General features: G+C 34.2%; 1 protein-coding gene across 1 annotated transcript in view; it reads left to right on the top strand.

Moving 5' to 3' along the window:
- The first annotated feature begins 2,954 nt into the window (after positions 1–2,954).
- The window catches only part of LOC148948579 (glycine receptor subunit alpha-4-like), a 231,573-nt gene continuing 211,706 nt past the window's right edge, over positions 2,955–22,821 (top strand). Inside the window, exon 1 of the mRNA XM_089094970.1 lies at positions 2,955–3,053. The gene's annotated coding sequence lies outside the window, so the exon portion shown is untranslated. The remainder of the gene's footprint in view (positions 3,054–22,821) is intronic.

Here is a 22,821-nt window from a genome sequence, read left to right as displayed (position 1 = left end):
AGTGAAAAAGGAACTAAACTGCATGGCCTCCAAGATTTTGAAAGATGAACTTCCCAAATAGCCTAATGTTCTTGGTGACTTTCAATTTAGCTCTATAGTCCCCCAAGCAGCAGGTAGGGGTCAACTTACATACCTCCTCAAAACTGCCTGAAAGGTTCAACCTGATATCCAATCAATTCGTAAAATATTGCAGATATTTCTTTGTAATAATTTAGATATGCCTTTCGTACCAGCGGTATATTAGAGGACAGCTTGTGGATGGAGTTGAAACTTTCGGTAGGGAAAAAAGGGAAAAGAAACAGGGTACTTTAAATTGGTGCTTAGGGACCCAGTAAAAGTAATGTGTTTCTAGCATATTTGAGCAGTGCCACACCACAAATTCTTTCAAAATTTGTATGTTGTCACGTCTTTACAGTAAGGAAAATCAAAAGACGCTGTGTTTTACGAATCTATCAAAATCATATTTGCAGGTTCTTTAAAATAGCTTGGGCTGTCGAGGTCAAAGTCTTAAAGAAGTATTAGGGGATGGAAAAGGAACGTCAAGTTTTGATTTGAGGGAAGGGAGCGAAATTGATTCTATTTGTTCCACTTAATTATTTTACATAAAAATACTCCATGAGATCTACAATATACTCCAGTTAAGTAGCAACGTAAATCGAAAGACACTATATCTTGCATTTCGTATCTACATATCTGTAATTTGTAAGAATAATTTGGGGATTGAGTCAAAACTTTTGATAAGTGCTGAGAAAAGAGAAGTGAAGCTTGAATTAGCATTTAAAATAAGAGGTATAGAAGTGTAAGAGTCTAAGGATTTGTTGGAAATTTTCAAACTATAGGTTGCGGCCCAGTTGGAGTAGAATCTATTCCCATTAAATCAGCGATGTAGACCAAAATAAACTTTGTTCACCCAGGTGATCAGAAAAGTAATGTCTTATTTATCTGTCGGATAGCCTGAATTAAAATCAAGCAGTTGCAGGCATCAAGACATGGCTAATTGTATAAAAAGCCAAGAATGATAGTCCAAGTGAGTGAGAGGCAAATCTGGGATAAACCCTTTTTAGGATTGTATCAAAATGATGTCATTTCATTTGTTGATAGATACGTCTATTTATCATCCGTCCGTACGTCAGTCCTAGGGCAAAACTAAGGTAGATAGTCATAGAATTAGGGGATGAAAGATTGGATTGATTTTGGGTTGACGCATGACGGACAACGTCCACTGGACTTGTATTCAAAATTTAGAACTGAATTTGTTTGAACTCACAGGTGGCGAACAAATGAAACCTAAGCCTAATTATTAGGGAATATTAGAGGCCGAGGGGACCTTGAATTTTGACTTGGAGGAAGGGCAGAGGGATTGAATGTAATTATACATCCGGCTGTCGAATTGGTTTGTCTGCCACATCTCAGGAGCAATGAACACGGATCTATTTGATTTTTTTAGAATGGTATGGAGGGTCGAGGGGGATAGGGGACTTATTTTATTGTATTTAAGAATAAGAAATGTAGCATTAAAATTTGTGTTTAAGATTCGCCTTATATTTCATGTCTCCAGTCAGATTTAAAATGATAATAATGAATTTCTCCACCAGGTGAACCCCTATGCAGAAATCCAACTTGAGGATAGTCGTCGCTGCATCAGTTTGTAGTGCCCAAAAATGTACCCGCGATCTGATAGGTTTGCACTGTATGGGGTGTTTAGACAGGGTATGTGGTCTTTAATGATAAAAAAAATGCATGAAGACTATTTGAATCTACAACTGACACCAGAAATTGGACAGAAAATTTTGTTTTCTCAAATTTGCTTAGACTCGGAGGCATTTAGAGAGATATAAGGAAACCTGAATGAAAGAGAAAAGCTATGCGAACGGTTTGTTGCATCCACATGAGACCAAATTTTTAACGTCTCCGATCAGCTAGCAGCTTATTGTGCATGTAAGCACAGTAAGTCAATTGGAGAAAAAAAAGCATAAAACATTTTGCCAAAAACACTTTAGGCTGAATGGACTCTAAAGACCCAAAAATAGACCAAACATTACTTTCTTCCGATCAACGTGAAACTTTCAGAGTAAATAAAATGAACCAAGGGACCTTAGTGAGGACGATAATTTTCAAAAAGAAATGTTGTTAAACTGATTCTTAGTGTAAAACGATCGGATTCCTTTTATGTTGATCTACTTGGAATTTCAGGCTGTCTAGTCTTCTAGATTAAAATTTCAGGACTAAAGGAACCTCAATCAAAAAAAGAAAAGAAAAAAAAATAAGGGTATATTGGTCATGACCCCCTCAACAAATTGTACTATTCTTTTGTAAATGTCCTTGAAATGAATTTGTTTAAACAAAAAAGCAGGGACAGAAAATATAATACGAAAAGAATATTTTAGAAAAGCAATAAATCCGTAGATGGGTAAATTATGTTCGAGCAAATTAGAGGGTTATACTTATAGTATCTGTTATACTTATGCTAAATGTGGTTATTCATTTCAGGTTCTAATCACATTGGGATCCATTTATTAAATGATAGTGACTTTAGTTTGATTTAAGTTTTAATTATTATATTTCTTTTTTCTGTTTGTCTTTGGTTCCAATGTTCCAATGGCTCTTTACTTTTCTTTCAAAAACTTTGATTTTGGAAAATGTTTTCAAAGTTATGACAGATACATCATTTTACTCACAAGTGAAATATTTTTGGCTCCTTTCTACAACCACCCAATTACGAAAACAGACCTTGAAACATTATTTTCAACCGCCTTTGATGCTGTTCATTACAGTCTAAACGCCATCTAAAGAACAGGTACTGCAACCACATAACTTACTATTTGTTAGAAACTTGAGAGCTCTGATGCGATCCAGCACTTGTTTTCCCAATGGCGCATTCTCTGGACGGTACAGTGAAACTCAGGAGGCTTGGAGACATTGGTATTCCTCATCAGTTTAGAATACTAGTGTATTTTTACCGCAGTCCCTGGAAACGGGAACCGCAGTTTTACGAACTATCAGAATAGCTTTCTTTTCTTTTCTCGGATAATAAAAATGTTTCTAACATCGTAGTAAGTAGTTAAAGTGGTTATTGAGTGTAAAATTATTGAGAAATAAATTGCAACTCGAATGGAAAACTTTAAAAAATCTGGGGACTCGCAAAAAAATCTGTAATTATTCCGATGACGAAAAAATCCCAGACATGATAATATCTTTATAGTCATTCAATTTAAAGTTAGACTTTAGCATAGGAAGTGACAACAGCAGAGAAATAGCAGAGCCCCTTTCAAATATAGCTCCTTCTGCATTTTTGATTTTTACCACCGCTCTTCCTTTCGTTTGAAAAAAATATTTTGTTCTTTTTTTAGCATAAATTGAAAAACTTCCAGAATGAACCAAAATTCTATGAATTTAGGTGCTGGAACAAAATGTTACAATAGCAAGGACCTTTTTCGTTTTTGACTAATTTTACTTTTTTTTTTCGGGGGGGGGGGGGGGGGGATATGCAGTTTTCCATCAAATATATATATCAGGAAGAAAATAACTAATAAGGCGTTTGAATAAAACCACGTGGCTATGCATAAAATTCCGAATGAACATTTTGAATACTGGGTTTGCGATTGCACCAAGCCTGTATGAAACAATAAGCTTCTGATCACATATTAAAGAAAAAATCGATTTCTCTCTTTTGAAATTAAAGTAATGAGTGGCATTTAAACTTAAAACGAGCAGAAATTCTTCCGTACATCATGGCTGCCCACTTTCTAATCTTTCACTCTTTACGCTGAAGTTTTAAAGTGCTTTTAAAAATACGTTTGATTCCACGTTAAAAAGCCTTTGTGTTTGAACAGTCATTTTAAAGGAACTGGGACAAAATTTCAAACTTTAGCGTAAAGAATAGAGGATTCAGGAGGGGGAAAGCCCCTCTTTATGAAGTAATGTTTTTGGTTGAAGTTTTAGTATCATTCCTTACTTTCATTTGAAATAACTTTTTTTCTGATCGTTTTTCAAATCATGCCCAGGACTATCCAAGAGGTATATAGCTAATTCACCCCCTCCCCCAGAAAATACTCCCTGCCATTTAGCTCAAATAAAAAGAAGGAAGAAAAGAAGAGATTTCGTAATATTCTACCTATATTACAAAATACAAGTAAAATATATGGTGCAGAATATCCAATAGGACTGATTTTATATATTCATTTGATGTGTTTCGTGTGTTTTGAGTGCTGGGGGTTGAGTTATCAAAGCATGGTAAGATGAAGTTTAAAGAAAATAGTTTGCTTGCTTATTTGGAATAAGGAGTTCTGTCCATCTTAAATATTCTTGAAATTTTAGTTCATATTATTGAAATTAAATTTGAAAATAACCCCTTAAAAGAACTTCAGATGGGGCAAACTTTCTACTGCATCTTACTGGACGCGTTCTTGTTCGCAAAGGGTGAACGGGTATTGTTTTCCTTCGGTTTTGATACCAGAGTAAGTCCAAGAGAAGTAATTGCTCGCGCTATTCTTAGTCCCATTCTGTATCTCTGCGCACTTTCATCAAATGGCAACACATCTACAGTTGCCACTAACTACATAAAAACATACTTTTTTTAACCTTTATCTGACTCTGGTGTGATACCTCAGCCCCCGAAAAACACGAAAAAAGGCCTAAAAGAAATAAAATAATATGATAATAAGATGCTGTAGGATATACGGCACAGCATCAACATATTCTACCTGTATTTTGGAATATATCATATAGAATGGGGGAAGGTCCAGGGGGAAATAGCCTAGTTTCATCCGAGATATGATAGTGGCTGCTATCCCCAGAGCCCTGTTGCTCACGGTAATACTGTATACATCAATCCTCTAAATTGATTGGTAGCGTCCTAGATTGATAGTACAAAATTTGCCTGAGGATTAACACAATTTCTCTGGTACTTAATTTTTTATGAGGTAATAACCAACTCAAGATATTGAGGAAAATTGAATGGCAGAAGCTTATCAGGAATGCAAATGAAACTTAGTTTAACTTACGAATTAAAGAACATGGTTGCGAAACTGTTTTCCTCTTATTCTATAAATGTAGAAAATTTTCTCAAGCTCGTAACTTTTGCTGAACAGCTTTAAACTTAACCGACTTTATATCGTTAGAGTAACCACAAAAATCTGATTCTTTTAATATATATATGCAGTCATCATTTTTTAAGTTTAGTTACTATAAGCACAGGTCACTATATGATTACAATATGTTCGCATAAAATTGTTTAATATATAAAACCCAGCATTTCTATTTAAATTCCAATAAGGAAAATCTGATAATACATACCTTAACCCTCCTTGGAATTTCCCTGATGACGCTCCAGATTCCCCTTTATCTGTCTACTTTTGTGCCACTAAGCAGCTGAATCTAATCTACTATGTTACACAGAAAACATTTATCTGCAATAAGAGGTGAATTATCATCCCTCAACACGCATATTCAGGCTTAATCCCAATAAAGGGAGATTAATTTTTTTTTATTAAAGAGAAATTATTTATACCTTTTCTTCCCCTATACACCATCTCCTGTATTTTCCTGGATTATCGGAAAAGTTTGGAGATATGGGGTAAAATACAATTTTGTAGCCATCAGACATATAAACTTGGTTTTAGTTTTTTTTTAGATTATCTAACCATTTACGCAATGACCCTTGGCCTCTTATCCATAATTAAATAAAAAAAAAAGTTTTTTAAACTGAAAGTAAGGAGCGACATTAAAACTTAAAACGAACAGAAATTATTCCGTATATGAAAGGGGCGGTTCCCTCCTCAACGCCTCGCTCTTTACGCTAAAGTTTTTTATTGTTTTAAAAAATAAAGTTTTGAGACAGAGTCAAAATTTAGCGTAAAGAGCGAGGCGTTGAGGAGGGGACAGCCCTTTTCATATACGGAATAAATTCTGTTCGTTTTAAGTTTTAATGTCGCTCCTTACTTTTGGTTTAAAAAACTTGTTTTTTTTTATTTAATTTCTGATCGTTTTTTAGTTAATGCAGCTTTTATTTTGGCTCACCGTCCTTGAATAAGTAAACAAAATTTGCACAAAAATTTTACTCTTCTTTTGCTAAATTGCTGTCTCAAAATTTGGTTCTGACGTAATTTACAAATTAACTTACATAACGAACTTCTATATTCGTATATTTTTCTTCTGGCAAAAAATAAGTTGCAGATATAGTTGCAGTATTTTGCAGATATGAGTTTGAAACCTATGTAATAGGGTTTTCTGATACGCTGAATCTGACGGTGGGATTTTCATTAAAATTCTTTCACTTGTAGGGGATGTTTCCTCCCTCTTTAAAAATCAGATAAATTTTCTCAGGCTCGTAGCCTTTGATGAGTAATACTAAACTTAATAAAATATATATATTTAGAATCAGCATTATAAGCCCATTCTTTTGATACATTTATTGACATCAAAATTCCGTTTTTAAAATTTTCGATTACTATTGAGCCGTATCGCTTGTTTTTTTTGTTTTTTTTTACGTATATGTTATTACGTATATGAGGGGGTTCTCCCCTTAGTCAATACCACCCTTAATTTCACCTCCCCTTACTTTCAGTTGAAAAACTTTTTTTTTATATTTAATTTCTAATTTTTTTTTAATAATGATGGGAAATCCAGCGCCCCCTTCACAGCAATGTCCCTTCCCCCATGAAAACTTCCTTCATGAAAAGATCCTCCCATATAACCCTCGACCAACCCCCAACCCCCACTACCAGAAAAAAATTCCCTCTGAAAACGTCTGTATACTTCCCAATAACCATTACTATATGTTAACATTGGGTAAAGTTCATAACTTTCAGCCCTCCCCCTGGGGGTTTCGAGGGATTAAGTCATCCTAAAAGACATAGTTATAATATTTTCGACCATGCTGAACAAAATGGCAGTAGTATGTACATATTGAATTCTGGACCTTTATGTTCCCTGGCAGCTTTCCATGGTTGATTACCAGACAGAATATTGCTACTGTTGTCAATTGCATATGGAATTAGACAAAACCTACCAGACAAGTTTCCAGGCAAATCAGACATGTTTCTGGGCCAAGCAGACAAGTTGCGGGGCCAAGTATAGGTTTCTGGACCTTTATGTTCCATGGCACCTTTCCAGAGCATGTACCTATGGATTTGGAGTCTTTACGTTCCTTCCTGTGCTATAGAAAACCGGTGTGTCTTGTTTAGCTGCCAATATATATCAATTATTTTTTTGTATATATTCAGGTTTCAAATTAGGATTTTCTACAGTTTGAATAGTTCAATCAATCTACTAATATCAATATTTTTTTGCAATCATTTACATAGGTATGGAATATTCTAAGCGACTTCTGGTGAGTAAAATTTTCTCATTATTATAATAAAAAGAAATTGTCTCATCATTAAGTTAAGGAAGAATTTCCTTCCTTACGTTTTTTTTCACCGTGTTGTTAGCTCTTTTAAAAAGCATTTCGCTAAATATTCAAAACAGGATCAGTCAGTTTCGCTATAATAAAAAGAAATCTATTTTTTGTCTTGCCATTAAGTTAAGGAAGAATTTCCTTCCTTACGCATTTTTTTTCACCGTATTGTTAGCTCTTTTAAAAAGCATTTCGCTAAATATTTAAAACAGGATCAATCAGTTTCGCTATAATAAAAAGAAATCTATTTTTTTGTCTCGCCATTGAGTTAAGGAAGAATTTCCTTCCTTACGCTTTTTTTTCACTGTGTTGTTAGCTCTTTTAAAAAGCATTTCGCTAAATATTTAAAACAGGATCATTCAGTTTCGCTATAATAAAAAGAAATCTATTTTTTTTCTCGCCATTAAGTTAAGGAAGAATTTCCTTCCTTACGCTTTTTTTTCACAGTGTTGTTATCTCTTTTATAAAGCATTTCGCTAAATAATCAAAAAAGGATCAGTCAGCTTCGCTATAATAAAAAGAAATCTATTTTTTTGTCTCAACATTAAGTTAAGGAAGAATTTCCTTCCTTACGCTTTTTTTTCACTGTGTTGTTAGCTCTTTTAAAAAGCATTTCACTAAATATTTAAAACAGGACAACGCTGTTACATTTCAGTCAAGAAATTATAAAAAATTCTAAGTTAGCAACAAACTCTTTCTTGAAGTTACCTCATGGATACACAATGCAGAAATTTCATTTAAGAAATTATCAAAAATTGTAATTAAGTAGCAAATTCTTTCTTGAATTCGCCTCATGGGTAAATAAAACAGACATTTCATGCAAGAAATTATGACAAAATTCTAAGTAAGTAACAAACTCTTTCTTGAAGTTACCTCATGGATACACAATGCAGAAATTTCATTTAATTTTTAAGGTTATAGGTCAGGTATTTCATTTTTTTAAGGTTAATTTAGACGAGGTTACGTGCGCGCACGTAACCTCGTCTAAATTAACCTTAAAAAAATTAAATAAAGCTATGTTTGCATGTCTCTCTCACTATGTATGCGCCGTCGCGGTGTGTAACCAATCACCAATCAAGTTATTGTATATTGAGCAACCTCCGCTGTCTCTGATTGGTCCCTAAAAAATGGGTGTCGTTAAAAAAACTAGTCTGGTTGAAAACGTGGAGTTTTCGTACTGGTCACTTTTTTGCAATGTATAGGAACCAGTGGGAAATCCCTGCTCGTTTGGAAAGGTGCCAAGGAAAGGCAAGCAAATAGCATGTAGTTTCAAAACGTGTTTAATCACGTTTCTTGAATGAAGTATCTGTACTGTATATTCAAGAGGTGAAATCAATAAAGAGATTGTTACTTACTTACAAATATTTTCATAATTTCTTGAATGAAATTTCCGTATTGTGTATCCAAGAGTTGACTTCAAGAAGGAAATTGTTACTTACTGAGAATTTTTTCATAATTTCTTGAATTAAATTTCTACATCGTGTATCTAAGTCAATATTTTCATAATTTCTTGAATGAAATTTCCGTATTGTGTATCCAAGAGTTGACTTCAAGAAAGAAATTATTACTTACTGAGAATTTTTTCATAATTTCTTGAATTAAATTTCTACATCGTATATCTAAGTCGTAAAAACAATAAAGAGTTTGTTACTTACTTAGAATTTTGTCATAATTTCTTGAACGAAATGTCTTTTTTGTTTATCCAGCAGGTGGAATTCAAGTAAGAATTTGCTACTTACTTACAATTTTTTCATAATTTCTTTAATGAAATTTATGTATTGTGTATCCATGAGGTGACTTAAAGAAAGAATTTGTTACTTACTTACAATTTTTTCATAGTTTCTTAAATGAAGTTTCTGCATTGTGTATCCAAGAGGTGACTTCAGGAAATAGTTTGTTACTTGCTTACAATTTTCTCATAATTTCTTAAATGAAATTTCCGTATTGTGTATCCAAGAGTTGACTTCAAGAAGGAAATTGTTACTTACTGAGAATTTTTTATAATTTCTTCAATTAAATTTCTACATCGTGTATCTAAGTCATGAAAACAATAAAGAGTTTGTTACTTACTTGGAATTTTGTCATAATTTCTTGAACGAAATGTCGTTTTTGTTTATCCAGCAGGTGAATTCAAGAAATAATTTGCTACTTACTTACAATTTTTTCATAATTTCTTTAATTAAATTTCTACATTGTGTATATAAGTCATGAAAACAATAAAGAGTTTGTTACTTACTTGGAATTTTGTCATAATTTCTTGAACGAAATGTCTTTTTTGTTTATCCAGCAGGTGAATTCAAGAAAGAATTTGCTACTTACTTAATATTTTTTCATAATTTCTTTAATGAAATTTCTGCATTGTGTATCCACGAGTTGACTTCGTGAAAGAGTTTGTTACTTGCTTACAATTTTTTCATAATTTCTTAAATGAAATTTCTGCATTGTGTATCCATGAGGTAACTTCAAGAAAGAGTTTGTTGCTTACTTAGAATTTTGTCATAATTTCTTGAATGAAATGTAACAGCGTTCTAAAATAAAAATCATTTTCAGTTTTCAAAGTATTTAGCTTAGGGGAGAGTACTACCCTTCAATATCAAACCCCCCAAAAGTTGAAAAAATTACACAAGCAGTTAACCTCTTTTTATTATAGCGAAACTGACTGATCCTGTTTTAAATATTTAGCGAAATGCTTTTTAAAAGAGCTAACAACACAGTGAAAAAAAAAGTGTCAGGAAGGAAATTCTTCCTTAACTTAATGGCGAGACAGAAAAATAGATTTCTTTTTATTATAGCGAAACTGATTGATCCTGTTTTAAATATTTAGCGAAATGCTTTTTAAAAGAGCTAACAACACGGTGAAAAAAACCGTAGGGAAGGAAATTCTTCCTTAACTTAATAGCGAGGCAAAAATAGATTTCTTTTTATTATAGCAAAACTGACTGATCCTGTTTTAAATATTTAGCGAAATGCTTTTTAAAAGATCTAACAACACAGTGAAAAAAAAGCATAAGGAAGGAAATTCTTCCTTAACTTAATGGCGAGACAAAAAATAGATTTCTTTCTATTATAGCAAAACTGATTGATCCTGTTTTAAATATTTAGCGAAATGCTTTTTAAAAGAGCTAACAAAACGGTGAAAAAAAAGCGTAAGGAAGGAAATTCTTCCTTAACTTAATAGCGAGACAAAAAATAGATTTCTTTTTATTATAGCGAAACTGACTGATCCTGTTGTAAATATTTAGCGAAATGCTTTTTAAAAGAGGTAACAACAACACAGTGAAAAAAAAGCGTAAGGAAGAAAGTTCTTCCTTAACTTAATGATGAGACAATTTCTTTTTATTATAATAATAAGAATAATTTTACTCACCAAAAGTCGCTTAGAATATCCCATATCTATGTAAATGATTGCAAACAAATATTGATATTAGTAGATTGAATGAACTATTCAAACTGTAAGGAACGTAAGGGCCCCAAATCCATAAATACATGCTCTGGAAAGGTGCCATGGAATGTAAAGGCCCAGAAACTTATAGTTGACCCAGAAACTTGTCTGCTTGGCCCAGAAACATGTCTGATTGGCCCGGAAACTTGTCTGGTAGGTTTTGTATAATTCCATATGCAATTGACGACAGTAGCAATATTCTGTCTGGTAATCAACCATGGAAAGCCCTGTGCTATAGAAAACCGGTGTGTCTTGTTTAGCTGCCAATATATATCAATTATTTTTTTGTATATATTCAAATTTCAAATTAGGATTTTCTACAGTTTGAATAGTTCATTCAATCTACTAATATCAATATTTTTTTGCAATCATTTACATAGATATGGAATATTCTAAGCGACTTCTGGTGAGTAAAATTATTCTCATTATTATAATAAAAAGAAATTGTCTCATCATTAAGTTAAGGAAGAACTTCCTTCCTTACGCTTTTTTTTTCACCGTGTTGTTAGCTCTTTTAAAAAGAATTTCGCTAAATATTTAAAACAGGATCAGTCAGTTTCGCTATAATAAAAAGAAATCTATTTTTTGTCTCGCTATTAAGTTAAGGAAGAATTTCCTTCCTTACGCTTTTTTTTAACCGTATTGTTATCTCTTTTAAAAAGCATTTCGCTAAATATTTAAAACAGGATCAATCAGTTTCGCTATAATAAAAAGAAATCTATTTTTTTGTCTCACCATTGAGTTAAGGAAGAATTTCCTTCCTTACGCTTTTTTTTCACTGTGTTGTTAGCTCTTTTAAAAAGCATTTCGCTAAATATTTAAAACAGGATCAGTCAGTTTCGCTATAATAAAAAGAAATTACGTGCGCGCACGTAACCTCGTCTAAATTAACCTTAAAAAAATTAAATAAAGCTATGTCGACTTTGCATGTCTCTCTCACTATGTATGTGCCGTCGCGGTGTGTAACCAATCACCAATCAAGTTATTGTATATTGAGCAACCTCCGCTGTCTCTGATTGGTCCCTAAAAATGGGTGTTGTCTAAAAAACCAGTCTGGTTGAAAACGTGGAGTTTTCGTACTGCTGACTTTTTTGCAATGTGTAGGAACCAGTGGGGAATCCCCGCTCGTTTGGAAGGGTGCCAAGGAAAGGCAAGCAAATAGCATGTAGCTTCAAAACGTGTTTAATCACGTTTCTTGAATGAAGTATCTGTACTGTATATTCAAGAAGTGAAATCAATAAAGAGCTTGTTACTTACTTGCAAATATTTACATAATTTCTTGAATGAAATTTCCGTATTGTGTATCCAAGAGTTGACTTCAAGAAAGAAGTTGTTACTTACTGAGAATTTTTTCATAATTTCTTGAATTAAATTTCTACATCGTGTATCTAAGTCATGAAAACAATATAGAGTTTGTTACTTACTTGGAATTTTGTCATAATTTCTTGAACGAAATGTCTTTTTTGTTTATCCAGCAGGTGAATTCAAGAAAGAATTTGCTAATTACTTACAATTTTTTCATAATTTATTTAATTAAATTTCTGCATTGTGTATCCACGAGGTGACTTCATGAAAGAGTTTGTTACTTGCTTACAATTTTTTCATAATTTCTTAAATAAAATTTCTGCATTGTGTATCCATGAAGTAACTTCAAGAAAGAGTCTGTTACTTACTTAGAATTTTTAATTTCTTGAATGAAATGTCTTTTTTATTTACCCAGGAGGCGAATTCAAGAAAGAATTTGCTACTTACTTACAATTTATGATAATTTCTTAAATAAAATTTCTGCATTGTGTATCCATGAGGTAACTTCAAGAAAGAGTTTGTTGCTTACTTAGAATTTTGTCATAATTTCTTGAATGAAATGTAACAGCGTTCTAAAATAAAAATCATTTTCAGTTTTCAAACTATTTAGCTTACGGGAGAGTACTACCCTTCAATATCAAACCCCCCAAAAGTTGAAAAAATGACACAAGCAGTTAACCTCTTTTTATTATAGCGAAACTGAATGATCCTGTTTTTAAATATTTAGCGAAATGCTTTTTAAAAGAGCTAACAACACGGTGAAAAAAAAGCGTAAGGAAGGAAATTCTTCCTTAAATTAATGGCCAGACAAAAAATAGATTTCTTTTTATTATAGCGAAACTGATTGATCCTGTTTTAAATATTTAGAGAAATGCTTTTTAAAAGAGCTAACAACACAGTGAAAAAAAAGCGTAAGGAAGGAAATTCTTCCTTAACTCAATGGTGAGACAAAAAAATAGATTTCTTTTTATTATAGCGAAAATTATTTATCCAGTTTTAAATATTTAGCGAAATGCTTTTTAAAAGAGCTAAAAATGCTGTGAAAAAAAATGCGTAAGGAAGGAAAGTCTTCCTTAACTTAATAGCGTGACAAAAAATAGATTTCTTTTTATTATAGCGAAACTGACTGATCCTGTTGTAAATATTTAGCGAAATTCTTTTTAAAAGAGCTAACAACACGGTGAACGAAAAGCGTAAGGAAGGAAATTCTTCCTTAACTTAATGACGAGACAATTTCTTTTTATTATAATAATGAGAAAAATTTTACTCACCAGAAGTCGCTTAGAATATTCCATATCTATGTAAATGATTGCAAAAAAATATCAATATTAGTAGATTGAATGAACTATTCAAACTGTAGAAAATCCTAATCTGAAACCTGAATATATACAAAAAAATAATTGATATATATTGGCAGCTAAACAAGACACACCGGTTTTCTATAGCACAGGAAGGAACGTAAAGGCCCCAAATCCATAGGTACATGCTCTGGAAAGGTGCCATGGAATGTAAAGGCCCAGAAACTTATAGTTGACCCAGAAACTTGTCTGCTTGGTCCAGAAACATGTCTGATTGGCCCGGAAACTTGTCTGGTAGGTTTTGTATAATTCCATATGCAATTGACGACAGTAGCAATATTCTGTCTGGTAATCAACCATGGAAAGCTGCCAGGGAACATAAAGGTCCAGAATTCAATATGTACATACTACTAATGGCTATTTCAAAATTTTGATCGGGTGACTTTGGGAAAATAATGAGCGTGGGAGGGGGCCTAGTTGCCCTCCATTTTTTTTCACTTAAAAAGGACACTAGAACTTTTAATTCCCGTTCCAATGAGCCCTCCCACGACATTCTAGGACTACTGGGTCGATACGTTCACCCCTGGGGGAAAGAAAAAAAAAAAAAAAAACAAAAAAACAAATACACACGCACCCGTGATATTTCATCTGGCAAAAAATAGAAAGTTCCACATTTTTGTATATAGGTGCTTGAAACCTATACACTATGGTTGTCTGATACGTTGAATCTGATTGCGTGGTTTTGATTAAGGCTCTATAGCTTTTAGAGGGTCTTTCTCCCTTTTTTGAAAATCAGCCAAATTTTCTCAGGCGCTTAACTTTTGATAGGTAAAATTAAACTTAATGACACTTATATTTTTGAAATCAGAATTAAAATCTGCTTCTTTTGATGTATCTATTGGTATCAAAATTCTGTTTTTTAGAGTTTCGGTTGCTATTGAGCCGGGTCGCTCTTTACTTACAGTTCGTTACCACGAACTGTTTGATAGCTGATGCCAAATTACATATCACTTTATACAGGCTGACTAATCATCAAGCGAATCAGTATAGATTCAGCCCTATAGAAGATGGAAAATTATACAGATTTTCAATTCCTTCACTTAAATGAATTGAACGACACCCTTCTCCTCCATCCAAAGCTCTATAGTACAACCAGTATTAGATTTTGGTGCTTAATTTTGCCCAAAATATAAATAGCAAACCACAATCTTGATTGACCTTCGTTAAATGAAGCTTTAAAAAAAGTGTCTATTTGAACCCTGTATTAAGCTATTTCATATGGAATACATTGCGTGGACTACTGAACTATTTTAGAAGGACTACTACTTCCATCTTACAATGGATTAAATAAAAAAACAAGTTTTTTTAACTGAAAGTAAGGAGCGACGTTAAAGCTGAAAACGAACAGAAATTATTCCGTATATGAAAGGGACTGTCCCCTCCTCTACGCGTCACTCTTTGAGCTAAAGTTTTTTATTGTTTCAAAAAATAGAGTTGTGAGAAAGAGTCAAACTTTAGCGTAAAGAGCAAGGTGTAGAGGAGGGGACAGCCCCTTTCATATATGGAATAATTTCTGTTCGTTTTAAGTTTTAATGTCACTCATTACTTTCAGTTAGACAAACTTGTTTTTTTTATTTAATTTTTGAACGTTTTTGAATAAATACAGGTTTTGATCTTGGCTCACAGTACATGAATAATTAAAACAAAATTTTCACATTAATTTACTTTTATTTGGTTAAATGGCTTTCTCGAAACTTGTTTAATTTTATTTACGAACGTTTTTATTAGTAATAAATATACGTAACTTAAGAATTAACTTACGTAACGAACTTCTATATTAATATATTTTTAATAAGTATATTAGGGGGTTCGCCCCTTAGTCAATACCTTGCTCTTGAAGCGAAAGTTCGAATTTTGTTCCAATTCTTTAAAAATGACTGCTTAATCACAAAGGTCGTTAATTAGAATAAATAGCTCTTATGAAAGTACTAAAAAATCTCTGGCTTAAAGAGTGGGGTATTGACTAGGGATGAACCCAATCATATATGTAATATTTTCTGTTCGTTTAAAGTTTTGATGTTGCTGCTGTTGCAGTTGAAAAACTTGTTTTTTTATATTTAATTTCTGATCTTTTTTTAAATAATGCTGGGAAGTCCGGCGTCCTTTTCATAGCAATGTCCCATTCATGGATGAACCCAATCATATATGTAATATTTTCTGTTCGTTTAAAGTTTTGATGTTGCTGCTGTTGCAGTTGAAAAACTTGTTTTTTTATATTTAATTTCTGATCTTTTTTTAAATAATGCTGGGAAGTCCGGCGTCCTTTTCATAGCAATGTCCCATTCCCCATGAAAACTTCCTTCATGGAAAGATCCTCCTACATAACCCCGACCCCAGGCACGTACATAGGAATTTGTTTCGGGGGGGGGGGCAATTTGTTTCGGGGGGGGGCCAAAGCCTTCAAGCCCATTATTCTGTGAGAAAAATCAGAAAATTATGGGAAAATGAAAAAAATCGTGAGATTTCGGGGGGCCTGGGCCCGGAGCCCCCCCCCCCCATGCGTACTTCCCTGCCCGACCCCCCCCCACTACCAGTAAAAATCTCCCCTGAAAGCGTCTGTACTGTATACTTCCCAATAATCAATACTATAGGCCTATGTTAACATTGGGTAAAGTTCATAACTTTCAGCCCTCCTCCCGGGAACTTCGGGGGATTAAGTCATCCTAAAAGACATACTTATAATATTTTCGAACATGCTGAACATAATGGCTATCTCAAAATTTTGATCAGGTGACTTTGGGAAAACAATGAGCGTGGGAGGGGGCCTATTTGCCCTCCATTTTTTGGGGTCACTTAAAAAGGGCACTGGAACTTTTCATTTCCATTCCAATGGGCCCTCCTACGATATCCTAAGACCACTGAGTCGATACGATCACCCCTGGGGAAAAAAATAAACACGCACCCGTGATCTTTCTTCTGGCAAAAAATGCAAAATTCCACATTTTTGTAGATAGGCGCTTCAAACCTCTACAGTATGGTTCTCTGATACGCGGAATATGATGGTGTGCTTTTCATAAGGTTCTATATTTTTTAGGGGCTCTTTCCCCCTTTCTTCGAAAATCAGCCAAATTTTCTCAGGCGCTTAACTTTTGATGGGTAGGATTAAACTTGATGAAGCTTATATATTTGAAATCAGCATAAAATACGATTCTTTTGATGCATCTATTTGTATCAAAATACCGTTTTCTAGAGTTTCGGTTACCATTGAGCCGGGTCCCAATAACCAATACTATATGTTAACATTGGGTAAAGTTCATAACTTTCAGCCCTCCTCCTGGGGGCTTCGACGGATTAAGTCATCCTAAAAGACATAGTTATAATATTTTCGACCATGCTGAACAAAATGGCTATCTAAAAATTTTGATCAGATGACTTTGGGAAAAAATGAGCGTCGTGGGAGGGGGCCTTTTTGCCCTCCATTTCTTTTTGTCACTTAAAAGAGGTCTCTAAAACTTTTAATTTTCGATCCAATAAGTCCTCCCACGATATTCTAGGACCACTGGGTCGATACGATTACCCCTGGGGAAAAAAAACAAACAAAAAAACACACATCCGTGATCTTTCTTCTTGCAAAAAATGGAAAATTTCACATTTTTTTAGATAGGTGGTTAACACTTGTACTGTCGGGTGCTCTGATACTCTGAATATGACTGTGTGATTTTCATCAAGGTTCTATAACTTTTAGGGGGTCTTTCCCCCTTTTTTCGAAAATCAGCCAAATTTTCTCAGGCGCGTAACTTTTGATAGGTAAAATTAAACTTTATGAAACTTATATATTTGAAATCAGCATTAAAATCCGATTCTTTTGATTTATCTATTTGTATCAAAATACCATTTTCTAGAGTTTCGGTTACCATTGAGCTGGGTCCCAATAACCAATACTATATGTTAACATTGGGTAAAGTTCATAACTTTCAGCCCTCCTCCTGGGGGTTTCGAGGGATTATGTCATCCTAAGAGACGTATTTATAATATTTTCGACTATGCTGAACAAAATGGCTATCTCAAAATTTTGATCGGGTGACTTTGGGAAAACAATGAGCGTGGGAGGGGGCCTAGTTGCCCTCCATTTTTTTGGTCACTTAAAAAGGGCACTAGAACTTTTAATTTCCGTTCCAATGAGCCCTCCCACGATATTCTAGGACCACTGGGTTGATACAATCACCCCTGGGGAAAAAAAAAACAAACAAATAAACACGCATCCGTGATCTTTCTTCTGGCAAAAAATGGAAAATTCCACATTTTTGTAGATAGGAGTTTGAAACCTCTACAGTAGGATTCTGTGATACGCTGAATATGATGGTGTGATTTTCATTAAGGTTCTATAGCTTTTAGGGGGTCTTTCCCCCTTTTTCCAAAAATCAGCCAAATTTTCTCAGGCACTTAACTTTTGATAGGTAAAACTAAACTTAATGAAACTTATATATTTTAAATCAGCATTAAAATTTGATTCTTTTGATGTATCTATTGGTATCAAAATTCGGTTTTTTAGAGTTTCGGCTACCATTGAGCTGGGTCGCTCCTTACTTACTTTTCCTTACCACGAACTGTTTGATAGCTGATGCCAAATTACATATCACTGCATACAGGCTGACCAAGCATCAAGCGAATCAGTATAGATTCAGCCCTATAGAAGATGGAAAATTATGCAGATTTTCAATTCCTTCACTTAAATGAATTGAACGACACCCTTCTCCTCCATCCAAAGCTCTATAGTACAACCAGTATTAGATTTTGGTGCTTATTTTTGCCCAAAATATAAATAGCAAACCATAAATCAGGCACCCGCTCAAACCTAAGCAATGACCAACCAACCCTCCTCCATAATATCAGATGATAAAATTATGGATCACTGCATATAACTTTATCAAACATCATGTGATTCCACCTAGTCAAATGAAGCTCTAAAAAGTTTTCTATATTAATCTTTCATTTTATATAAACTTCTTAACTGTTTGGGTACGAATGCGCCACCATACATCATTATTACCTCTGAAATTGGGAAACTTAATTTATATTGAGTTTCCCAAAACTTAATTTATATTTTTTCAATAATTTGAAATTGATTGGCTATCTTAGAATTTTCAATTGATAGAAATTTTGCTCACTATGGGTCTAAATTTTATTTTGGCACCACAAATAGCAGGAAACATTGCTTCGTTGAGGTATAGTGTTTTTGGCTACTTAAAAAGGCCACTAGAATTTCTAGTTGTCGGTCGAATAAGCCGTCTCCTGATTTCCAAGCACCTAATATTTATACAGTCAACTATATCGAAACGGCTGAAAAAGCCTCAATGATGAAAATCATTTTACATTCTATTGTTTTCTTTCTGTTCAAGCTTTACCTCTTTCGAAGTAATTGCTAACAATGTTTTTCCTAGACCAGAGCATGGTGAACTACTTGTCTTTTTGGCCTACAAAGAGTTATTTTATATCCGCCTCATATTAAGAATAATTAATATAGTAATCTGTCAAAGCGTTACTCAAGGAATGAGAGTCTTTCAATTACACTAACAAAGTTTTTTTTGCTATCAAGAGAAAACCTCAAAGGCGGTATTTCGTCAGACTTGGGATGGGAAAGCTACGGAAAAATAAGAAAAAGGGAGGACATATTAGAATATTCTTTGTATATTTGAAAATTGGCATTGTAGTATGACGAATTCTGGATACAATAACTTATTTCTAGAATTACAATTTGACTATTTCCAAAAAAATGTGGTTGCTCATATTGATGATTACTAGGTTTATATCAGTGAGCGGGGAATGAATGGGTGAAGAAACCCTAAAAAGCAAATGAATGTTCAGCTTATGTCGCAGGACGTCAAACAAGGGCTAAAAAATTGTTCAAGGATTAATTTCCAGTACAAAACCGGGATTAAAGAAAAACTATAAAGATCCAAACTATTATTTTCTTTGACCTGAAAAAGACTATGTCAACATAAAACGTGCATAAATTAATAAAAAAATCCACAAAATCCGATTTTCGAAAAAAGCAAAGAAATTTATTAAATCATAAATGAGCAAAAATACAATTAAATAGTCTACTAAGCACAAAACTACCACAAATCAGCACCAATAAATAAACGAAACCAAAACAGACAGAAATTACAATAAATAACGATTTAAACTCATCAAAATGAGCGGAAATTAACAAGAGTAGGGCTCAAAACCCCTATACTTTCTAAAATCCAGAACATAGTTTGCACTTTACTGAAATTCTTTTTGTTTTCCCTCTTATAACTTTAATAAATCCAAATTAATTCAGATTTTAAGGAATAATCATCAGCATATGTATATTAAACTTACAATGCACATTCATTTGTATTTTTTTTTTTTCAGTAAAGCATAAATCATGTTCTGGCTTTTAGAAATCATAGGGGTTTGGGCTCTACTCATATTAATAACTGCTCGTTTTGAGTCTAACTTGGTTATTTATTATAATTTTTGTTCGTTTTGGGTTTCATTTATTTATTGATGCTGATTTGTGGTAGTTTTATGCTTGGTAGATTATTTAATTCGATTTTTGCTCAATTTTAGGTTTAGTGGATTTCTTTACTTTTTTTGAAAAACTTATTTTGTGGAATTTTTTTTTTAATTAAATTTATAATAAGATTCATGAATATGTAGGAAAGCTGGTTCTAATAAAAAATACTGATATTTCTCCCCCCACAGGTCAAAAAGGGCTATAGATGTTAAGAAAAATCAATAATTAACATTCAAAATACAAATGAAATTTTTTAGATGAACCTTTCTTTTGGATGAAGGGGAATGAATTTTGGATTAAATCTATGGGTTATTTCAAACTTGGACATCCAGTGGAAAGTAAAGAGCAAAATTAAAAACTAAGGAATGTATAAACAAAGCCTTTGAGATACATTATTATGCAATTAGAAACATTTAGTTTTAGATCAATTTGGGATACTAAAATATATATTATTAGTTTGATATTAATCTTTAGTTTCTCCTGAAGGTCCAAGTTCAAAAAATGCTATGAACTTAATTCTCTTCGCTTGTAAAGCATATGTTCAAGAAACCTGTTATATTGAAGTTCAAAATAAACCTGTTAAACCTGTTAAACCTGTGTGTGTGTGTGTGTGTGTGTGTGTGTGTGTGTGTGTGTGTGTGTGTGTGTGTGTGTGTGTGTGTGTGTGTGTGTGTGTGTGTGTGTGTGTGTGTGTGTGTGTGTGTGTGTGTGTGTGTGTGTGTGTGTGTGTGTGTGTGTGTGTGTGTGTGTGTGTGTGTGTGTGTGTGTGTGTGTGTGTGTGTGTGTGTGTGTGTGTGTGTGTGTGTGTGTGTGTGTGTGTGTGTGTGTGTGTGTGTGTGTGTGTGTGTGTGTGTGTGTGTGTGTGTGTGTGTGTGTGTGTGTGTGTGTGTGTGTGTGTGTGTGTGTGTGTGTGTGTGTGTGTGTGTGTGTGTGTGTGTGTGTGTGTGTGTGTGTGTGTGTGTGTGTGTGTGTGTGTGTGTGTGTGTGTGTGTGTGTGTGTGTGTGTGTGTGTGTGTGTGTGTGTGTGTGTGTGTGTGTGTGTGTGTGTGTGTGTGTGTGTGTGTGTGTGTGTGTGTGTGTGTGTGTGTGTGTGTGTGTGTGTGTGTGTCATAAACAAATTTTCCCCCCATCAGTGTATTAAAAGGATCCCCAAACGTTGCAGTGTAAACAACTATATTATTCAATATTGTATTGGTCAATCGAAAATCGAGGAAAGATGTTCCCCCCGCCCCCGCTTGTATATTACCCCCACCCCCAAGTTGTTCAACAATATCTGAGGCATGCTCCACTTCAGTTGTTCGAAGTGGAGTCGTTTGGGTATCGGAGGTTGGGGGAGGAGGGGTACGAGTTAATTCGTTTGTAAAATCGTATAAAAATTTCAAGGTATTTTGGCTCAAGTCCCCCTGTTCAACTGTGCTATTATCTAAATTAAAAAAAAATCATCTAAAAACTCGTCAATATTAAAAGGTACTTCACTGCTATCGTCCCATGTTAAATAGTTGCGGGACTCCTCTTTTGCCTCCTCTCAGTCTCCTTCTGACGAACTGGGGGGGGATTGAGAGTATGGAACCAGGACAATCTGCAAATGAAAAAATAGCTTATTTTTAATGTGTTCAGATCACCACAACTGACAAAATTTGGATTATTATTGAAAGTCAACGCTTAGTAGTAGTAGCAGTATGCACATAGTAGCATTTGGTTAATACACTGTTCCCCCCACAACTATCGATAGTCTGGAAGCAGTCAATTTCCAACTTAATGAGATATTTAAGAACTAAAACGTCGCTTTTACATGGAAGGCTGTAATTTGATCTTGTTAAAAAAAATAGCTTATTTTCAAAGTGTTCAAATCAACCATGCTGTTTTTTTTTTATGATTAGAGACCATTGCGGTGCTTCCCACGACGTTTTCCACATCGCGTCTCGGGTCGAGTGACGCTGCCCGATCCCCATCGCGGCTCTCAGCCGTTTACAAAATGTACGCCAAAAGTTGAAATATTCGCTTAGACTGCATAAGTCCAAGTTTCTCTCTAATTCCGTTCTACAGGTTCGGTGAACTCTTCATTAGCTCACAATTATTGTAAGCCACCGCGCGAGGGTTCCGATTTCCAAGACCGAACTTCAGACGAGGAAACAGTACAATTAAATGCTGTAAACCGTTAACTCAGTATATTGTCAACAATGTTTCCCCATCACTAAAATATTGGCAAGGGTTTGTAAGATTGAAAGCAATTTTAAAAATATCCTTGCGCAAATTACAGGATCCATATGTGACAGATAGATAAATGGGAATAATCTCTCAGTTCCTTCTTTTAAAACTATGTGATATTCAATTGTGAAAAATAGGCGGTTTTGAGTTTCAAATGGTGAGCATTAATTGAAATTACCTAAAAATATTCGCTTATGAGATAGCGGCGAAGAGATAGGGGGAATGCATAGAAAATAGCAAAGATTAGAAAAGAGTGGTTTCTTTGCAAAAAAATTACATTTAGATATCTCTGAGGTAGGGGGGAGCATAGAAAACAATGGTTGGGGGGGGTGAGGGGTTAATATCCTGCAGAGATAATTTTATATTGGGATTGAAAAAGAAAAAAACATTGGAAGAAATAGAAAGGTAGGAAAAAATGCTTACATTTGCAGAAGCCGTCTGGGCTTAGGTGCCGGATGGTCCAGGTAGTGCGTGTTAGAGGGTGGACGGGGCGGCGTCGCTATGTTCTTGTGCAGATTGGACTGCAATGCTATGTGATTGCATAGATGAGCCGGTAGGGTTTACCATATTATCAGGAGCCGCCCATTCTCTTTTCGGTTTTTGATCGGACTGTATGGTGGCTGACAGT

Source organism: Artemia sp. Qi Xiang Cuo, chromosome 9 (assembly GCF_049724085.1).
Source record: "Artemia sp. Qi Xiang Cuo chromosome 9, ASM4972408v1, whole genome shotgun sequence".
Lineage (NCBI taxonomy): Eukaryota > Metazoa > Arthropoda > Branchiopoda > Anostraca > Artemiidae > Artemia > Artemia sp. Qi Xiang Cuo.
Note: the sequence above shows the minus strand (reverse complement) of the source record. Positions and strands in the feature narration are given on the sequence as shown.